The sequence below is a fragment of the Polypterus senegalus genome, unplaced genomic scaffold, assembly GCF_016835505.1.
Source record: "Polypterus senegalus isolate Bchr_013 unplaced genomic scaffold, ASM1683550v1 scaffold_2722, whole genome shotgun sequence".
Taxonomy (NCBI): Eukaryota; Metazoa; Chordata; class Cladistia; order Polypteriformes; family Polypteridae; genus Polypterus; species Polypterus senegalus.
The window spans coordinates 9638-18386 of record NW_024380967.1 but is presented as its reverse complement, the minus strand read 5'-3'; the positions used below and the strand labels follow the sequence as shown (position 1 = coordinate 18386).

General features: G+C 41.5%; 1 pseudogene; it reads left to right on the top strand.

Annotated features, from left to right (window-relative positions):
- Positions 1–3847: 3847 nt before the first annotated feature.
- Positions 3848–4461, top strand: LOC120520421 (annotated as a pseudogene).
- The last annotated feature ends 4288 nt before the right edge of the window (positions 4462–8749 follow it).

Below are 8749 nucleotides of genomic sequence, written 5' to 3'. Positions count from 1 at the left end.
AGAAGACGAGACATAAGTGAAGAGAGAAAGGAGCAAAAAAAGAAGACAGAAGTGACCACAGAGGGGTCCACACTATGTCATCTGGACAGACCACCTTCTGTTGTGATCACTCTAGCAGTACAATATAACAAAGGAGTGAGGCCTCTAGAATAGCCCACCAAACAAATGTCATCCCAGGCAGGCCCACCTCAGGCAAACAGGAGGCTTCAGGCCTGACTAGGCCTCAGAAAGGAGCTCAGGCTTTAAATTCAAAATAAAATCAAAAAGAGTCTCAGAGGCGTGAAGTGATTCTGACCAGAGGGAGAACCGTGAAAACTCCAGCTGGAGCAGAGACAAGTCCACAAGTGGTCTTCATAAAAGACGAGGTTTATTAACAAAGAGCCAAAGGCTGCCAAAGGCAATCCAAAGCTAACAACATTCAAAAAGCACAAACTGTAAGAGAATCTGAACTCAAGAGCCAAAGGTTCAAAGACAACAATCAGAATTAAAACAAAAGAGCAAAATACTCAAAAGACCACCAATCACCAGAGCGCAGTCAACTGAGCCACAGACTTTAGAGAGTTGGGGGCAGGTGGTCCTGTGTCTTGGGATCAAACCACAAAATACAAGAATCATGAGAGAACTGCAAGACACACACAGAGATACTAAATAGTAACTAAATAGAATTAAAATAACAGATAATACAGAATTAAACAAATTATAAATTAACAGAGCAATGTTATAAAACAATGAAGGAGAATTTAAAAAATAAAACCGTCAGCAGGAGCCACGGAGGACCCCAGCCTGACTAGAACACCTTCACTGAGATGAGATGAAACCAAAAGGCCTTCAGATGATGGTGACCTGACTGGACAGTGAATTGAATGACCGGCAGGCCGACACACGCCATGTGACTTAGGGACACTGAAGGGAATTCTGGGCAGTTGACCTTAGTGGGCCTGAGGGCGTGTCACTGTGATAGTACAGTGTGTGAGGTGGGGTCCTCTTATGTTTGTAACTCACACTTGTGTCCTTCACAGGCTGAACTCTAATGAGATTAGTGAGAGGGAGAAGAAGAACCTGAGATCACTACAGGAGGAGCTGAACAGGACTGGACGGCAAGTGAAAATCAGCATATGGTGAAGACTGGACATGCTGACCAACTGACCCCAGTGAAGGTGCCCTCTGTCCACTCCTTCTAAATTCTTCTCTTTATTCTTTATAACCTCCTCAGCTCTCCTCCACATTTAATGAACTCTCCATGTGTTCTTCTCACCCTCTGTGCTTCTTCTTTAAACTCACTTGTGTTTCTCCACCCTGTCACCCTGAACTTGTTACTAAACTCCAAAAGTTCAGACCAGAGATGCCTGAGTTTCACCAGCCAGAGAACCACAGTGAGAATTGTCATCTGAAACCAGCTGGGGTCACAAGCCCACCGAGGGGAGCAGCAGGATCAAACACGGGTGGACAGTCCAGTTGTAGGGTTATGGATAGTGAAGCCAATCCTGCCATTGGTGACACATTTTGACAGGCACCGGGCCATCACAGGTCAAGCTGATGATCCTCTGAGCAGAAACCTCATAAACCTGCTTCTCCTCAACATCATGTGGTGTTGTTTGAACCCGTGTCTGCTCCACTCCTTATCCACTGACTCATTTGCACAATTCATGTCATCTTCTGTTTGTGACTGAACAGACTCTACCATGTGCTGTTTTGGACTTCTGTGACACTTTAACACACACAAGGCTCAAGTCTCTTTGTCTTCTTTGTCATTCCCTAATTGTAACCTCACTGTCACCTCCACTTTACTTGGCCTGAACAAGTGAGTCATTTAAAAGAAATTAGAGCAAAAGGAAAAGATGAGGAAAACTCAGCCCTGCTGGTGTATAAAGTGTGAGGGACTGCCCACCAAGGGTTGGATCTCATGCATTGAACCTGATGTTGACCTTGAACTGGACTGAGTGGGTTCAGAAAATGGAGGGATGGAGGACACCAAATACATAATAAGAAATAAGAGTGGAACTGGAATGAGAGTCCAATTACTAAGGGCCTAGATGATGTAGCGTGAGACCTCAGCTTGAAGGTGGCCATCTCCTGGACAGTTGGACAAGGAGCAGAGTTTGGACAGATTGACATGAAGTGTGACAGAGGAGAAGAGACAGAGAGACAAACAATGGTGCATGAAGAAGAACTATAAAAAGAAATATGGTTAGAGAGACAGGAGAGATGGGGGACAGATGGGGACAAAAGGGGAGAGTCACATAGGACAGAGGGGGCAATAAATGGAGGAGAGAAGGAAGATGCCATTTTAAAGTGAAACAGAGGAAAAGCTGAGTCACATTACAATGGAGCAGAGAGTTTGATTTCCATGGTCAGCAGCCTTAAAGGAGACACAATGGCCATCTGCACCCTCTTCTGTGTTGAGAAGGCTGAAGATCTTTGTGGACAAGAAGACTCTGCTCTGCCTCAGTTGTGGTTCAAGCAAATCCATGACATTTAATAGCCATTAAAGGTTATGCAGTAAAAAGATCAAATTAAAGACCACAGTGGCAGAGATGGAAATGTGTGGTGCATTCTGCATCATGGGGTATACCAGCCCAAGTAACACAAGGTGTGTGTGGTATACGATTGTGCAGCTTCTTTTCAAAGGACCACACTAAATGAGCAGCTTCTTCAGAGGTCAGACCTTATTAGCACACTGATTGGTGTCATTATGAGGTTCCACCAAGAATCTATGGCATTAATGGCTGATGTGGAAGCCATGTTCCTCCAGGTTAGTGTTCCTTCAGAGGATGTTGATTTACTCAGATTCTTATGGTGGCCAGATAGTTACATTAAAGGAATGCAAGTGCCATTGTTTGGTGCCACCTCCTCACCAAGCTGTGCTAGTTATGCTCTCAGACAATGTGCAGAGGACAGCAGGCATTTATTTGATGCTACATTAGTAGACACAGTTTTGCACATTTTTTTTATTGATATCTATATAAAGTGTTGAAGCAGATCAGACAGCTCGGGCACCTCAGCCCAAAAGAAGGCACTCAGAGTCTCGGGACAGACAGCAGAATCAGACTTTATTGTACGGCGCACATACAAACTCAGCTCAGATGACTTGACACCCGTGCATTCTGTGAGCTGCAGATTTATTACAGTTCTTATCACAAAATATCCCCCTTCACACAGATTCCCATCATCTGCTTTCCAGGGTTTCTCATGATGATGACCTCGCTCAGCACCTTTTCTCATACCAATCACCAGATGTTGCTGACTTTCTCATAACAATATCCTGCTGTCATAAACTTTCTCATAACAATTTATCCTTCACTATCTGTTTCTTCATTAAAATCCCTTTGGCTCAAAAAGACGATTTGTCTCATTGAGGTGAGCGTCACCTAATCACTCCTCCCTAATCCTGAGCTGTTAAAGATTGAGGGCTTTTAGTTAATTAGTTCTCACCACTACTTTGGACTGTGTAGAACCCACCTGTGAGAACTGGACTGCTTAATTAATAATTCAATTAATGTTTACTCGTTTCACTAGCATCTCTTATGGCTAACATAATGGATAGCCATGCCAGTTAGGTGGCAGTGTGCAGCTTCACTGATAAGGACTATGCTGTGGACAGCCTGGCGTGGTGCCTCTTGACTACTTGAAATAAAAGCACAGGCCCATAACAATTAATTCTAACATAGTTTAAAACTGGTTTAGTGTACACTTCTGTAACTTTATTGGGCATATGAGTTTGGCTTTAGTAAAAGCAGGAGCGCCGCGATTTTATGGTAAATTATACTGAAATAATAGCGCCCTGTTCCCCGCTTTCTGCAATGAAGTGCGATTCACGCATATTTAGATCCATCAGAAGCGCTGTATGATGCATGTTACACAGGATCTTGAGTTGTTTCCCAACTGTTCTTAACTCTCCTCTTATTTAAAGAAGTGCAGAATGCAGCGGAACTTAGGAAAAGGCAATGGAGGGACTAATTAATGGTGCACTGATCAAGCCAACAATGATAGTGGATGATTTTCAGGTAGTGGTTGCCACAAATAAGGCAGTTCATCTACAAAAACTTGGAAAACTGAAACACGAACTTTGTATTCTGAAATAATAATCAATCTTTCACCAACTAACAATATTTCTGAGGCTTTTAAAAAATTGGCATTTCTGATGGAGATTCTTCAGTACTTATTGTGCTGATTAATGAAAAAGATATTAATGTGGACAGAATTGCAAGTCAGGTGGATGGGATTCAAATTCATATTGACAACCTTCAATCAATGGCAGTCACTACCACGATCAGAAAGCTGTTTAAAATTACCCTCAGGAAGAAAAGATTAGGACCCTGATAGATGCCATAGTTTGCAGATTGTCAACAAAAGATGTGTGTTAGCTCTTTGAACAATTTTCTACATTTTGAATATTTAAGAAACTGTTGTATATTCTGAAACTATACAACAGCAGAAATACAAAATGTATATTATCTCCATTGGATAAATGCTATGTAAATTCTGTTGTAAATAAAACATATTTCCTTTTAAAAAGTTGTTGTTTATTATTATTCTTAAAGAGGCACAAACATACAGTATAAACTTAAATGCTTCTTTAACCTACATATATATGAGTGTTGTAGTGAAACAGGACAAACTTTAAAAATCAAACAGGTATCGCAAGCTAAGCAGGGTAAGGTACGCCCAAAACGCGGACCACAGGAAAAGAGATTCAAACGGAGGCTGGCATATAAGTGAGGGGGCCCTGCCTGGCTCCCCACTGCTGACGCCACGCTTCCCCACCGTCACCCACAGCCTCTGTCTCAGATTAGCGCAATATATCCCTCCTACAAGTGAACTATGATTCTTAGCACCATGAGACAAGTTACAGAATTAACTAGAATGTTCAAGCAAATTATAGAAAAAGCCAGATCTAAATGCTACGTAGTTCTCTTATTCGCTAGCTAAACGGAGGCAAGGTAAGCTCCTAGGCTGGCACGTGAGTGAGGAGGGCCCCGATTTCTCCCTCGGATTCGCACAAATAAATTGGTACCGCAGTTTAACTATGATACTTAGCGCAATGAGAGACGCCACAAAATCAACCGGAATGTTCAAGCAAATTATAGAAAACACCCGATCAAACTGCTAAGTAGTTCTCTTTATGAAAAGTGGGCAGACATACAGACAGACGTTGGATATTATGTATTGTGGCAAAACGTTCTCTTGGCATTGACCCAATACAGAATAACAGCGGAGGCACATATTAAAATGAACAAAAAGATTTTATTTTTGTCTTCAGCTGTGAGGCATGTCTTCCCCATGTCCCACAGGCCCTACACAGTCCCCAAAACACACACAAAAGAAAAACACCACAAATGTCACTTGTCTTTCTCCTCCACTCCTCCTAGGCAGCTTTGTCCTCCTCCTCTCGACTCTGGCACACCAAGTAGTCAAGAGCACCTGGCTGCAGCCACTGTGGAGCTCCACAGTAAGCGAAACACGTGACCTCCACAGTCGGAGCGAAACACGTGATTCTCCACAGTCGGGCGGAGACCGCCTTCAAGCATTCACACATGCGCTAAACAGATTGGGCTGCACCGAAAGTGTGATGACGTAGCCTTCAATACGCACGCCGCACGCAGATCGGGCAGGCAACGAGAGGGATCTGGCTGCAGCCACTGTGGAGTATGGAGGAATATTTCGACAAAATGAAATAAATAAATAAATGCGTAAATAAATAAAAGTACTGTGAAATGTGAGCATAAATAAATAAATGTGTCATGAATGAGAGCATAAATAAATAAGTCACGTAAATATATTTTTCGTTGCTTATTTATTTATTTCATTTGTCCGTAATATTCCTGCAAACCGCCATGAAATACGCTTGAAATAAAACTGTCACTTTCACTCATCAAAGTTGAGAGGGTGGGCTCTAACACGCCCTCTAGTTACTGATTGGTGAATCGATAGCACAACAATTAATTAGAAAAATACTTACTACTCCCGATGAAATGGATTCTGCCGAATATATTACGATTTCAGAGAGAGAATTGAAGATTTATCGAAGAAATGACAATGTTGGCCCTTTTAGACCTCGTATAGATGAAACTATTTTGAAATTATCAAAGAACAGGTGGAACAGACTCTACTACACTCCAGTTCAGGTGATGCAGTTCGCTGCTCTGACGCCCATCCTTTGACATTCCAGCTGAGTCAATAGACCACCTTCTGTTATGCGGTTTAAAAGTACGACAGATTGCAGATCTATATGGTGTATCGGAGAAGACGATCACAAGGCTTAATGAACCATTTTGATATACGGTAAGCTGCACCGGCTGTATTAGTTTAGGTACTTTGACATGGAATACCCAAAGCAGCGTCAACTAATATTTTGAACTGAGTATTTGACCCTTGTTGTACGAGTATAAAGTCAGGTGCATATTCGCAGCTACTTTTTCAAACAACTCTACAGCTCTGATCAATGGTAAAGTTGTTCAGTTCAAAATATTAGTTGAGCTGATTTGGACATTCCATGTCAAAGTACCTAAACTAATACAGCGTTGCACCTTACCGTGATATCAAACTGGTTCATTTGCCTTGTGATCATCTTCTCCGATACACCATATAGATCTGCAATCTGTCGACTTTTAAACCGCATAACAGACGGTGTTCTATTGACTCAGCTGGAATGTCAAAGGTTGGACGCCCAGAGCAGGGAACTGCATCACCTGACCTGGAGTGTAGTAGAGTCCGTTCCACCTGTTCGATAATTTCAAAACAGTTTCATCTATATCGGAGTCTAAAAGGGCCGTCAACATTGTAATTTCTCCGATAAATCTTCAATTCTCTCTGAAATACGTAATATCTTCGGCAGAATCCATTTCATCGGCAGTAGTAAGCATTTTTCTAATTCATTCTTGTGCTATCGATTCACCAATCAGTAACTAGAGGGCGTGTTAGAGCCCACCCTCTCAACTTTGACGAGTGAAAGTGACAGTTTTATTTCAAGTCAGATTTCATGACGGTTTGCAGGAATGTTACGGATAAAATGAAATAAATAAATAAGCAACGAAAAACATATTTCGTGACACATTTATTTATTTATGCTATCATTTCATGATACATTTATTTATTTATGCTCACATTTCACAGTACTTTTATTTATTCACGCATTTATTTATTTATTTAATTTTGTCCAAATATTCCTCCATATTATCTCAGGGTGTTTTACAAAGATGCCTTGAAATAACATTAAAAACATCACTAAGAACAAATGTATTATAAATATGAACTATAGCAGCAAGCAACTTACTGTAAAAAAAATTGATCAAATAGATTGGTTTAAGTGATAATAGCTCATTTCCTTAATTTAAGTCTGTGGATATAAAGTTAAACTTCTTTGTAAGATTAATAGCCATTGGAATAAATGAGTATTTTGAACCAGTGGCTTTATGCTCTTCATTTCTTCGGCATCTGACCTGATTGCACAACTCAGAACGAATTAAAGAATTTTAACAAGTGGACAGTAACAGCACTAAGGACAGGGACAGTCAGCGACACAGTGTTCTTTTCTTTTTTGAAAAAGGATCATACATTTCTTTAAAAACTGGTTGGATACGTTAGGTTTTATAAACCTGATGCCTTAAGACAAATGGCAGTTTTATTAATAATAACTGATGTCTAAAGATATCTTTAAACAAACACAATTTGCTCATAAGAGGGAAGTTGCAACAATAGATCAAAACGGAAAGGAAACTTTATATGATTTACGTGAGTGGGAAAATAAAAACACTACATACTTTATATAATATATATATATATATATATAGTACAGTACCTGCCAAATAATACAAAGAGTACACCGCATGTGTTTCGCCCTAATTGGGGCTTATCAGGTGTGCACACCTAAGCTTCCTCTTACGGCGGTTGAACATTGGACATCAACGCTACGCCACAAAGGCTGCTTCGTTTATTTTGCAGGATTAATATTTTCATTTTGGTCAACTAATGTGGAACTAAAATGAATAATATACTGTAATGTCAAATTGTACATCATGCACAGTTCCGATCGGGCCGTAAAGTGGATATTTTGTTTTAAATATTTTTTCATTAAGCGCATGCGTGTGTGTCACTACGTGATTCCCGCTGCCGCCTGATCTGCGTGCACGCGCGTATTGAAAGGCTACGCCATCACACACTTAACGGTGCTGCCCAATCTGTTTAACGCATGCGTGAATGCTTGAAGGCGGTTTCCGCCGACTGTGGAGGTCACGCAGCCCGCTTACTGTGGAGCTCCACAGTGGCTGCAGCCAGACCCTCTCAAGTAGTGGCTGCAGGCTCCTTTATAGCCCACCCAGAAGTGCTTCAGGTGATAATTAACCTACTTAAGGCTGCACTTCCGGGTGTGGATGTAGTGCTGCCCAGACAGACTCAGGAAGCCACGCAGCTCACCCTGACGGTGGCCACAAAGCCCAACAAGGATGAGCGCGGTGTTACACAATTGTGGCCCCATGTAACCCAGGAGGTCTACCAGCAAGTGTTCCGGGGATATAATGTGTATCCCATGGCTGATCCCCCAGATCCAGTGTCAAAGGAGCCGGCCATCCGCTGCAATATATATAGAGATATTTATACTAGAGATATTTATACACTCACTAATATGAAAGCTTGCCTGTAGTGTTCCCATCATTAAGCCTTGAATGCTTAGAGAAACTTGCTTAATCTACAGTATGTCAGGCAGAAGGCCCAGCACTTGTGTTCCTAAAACAAAATCTCGCTGCTCGTCAGC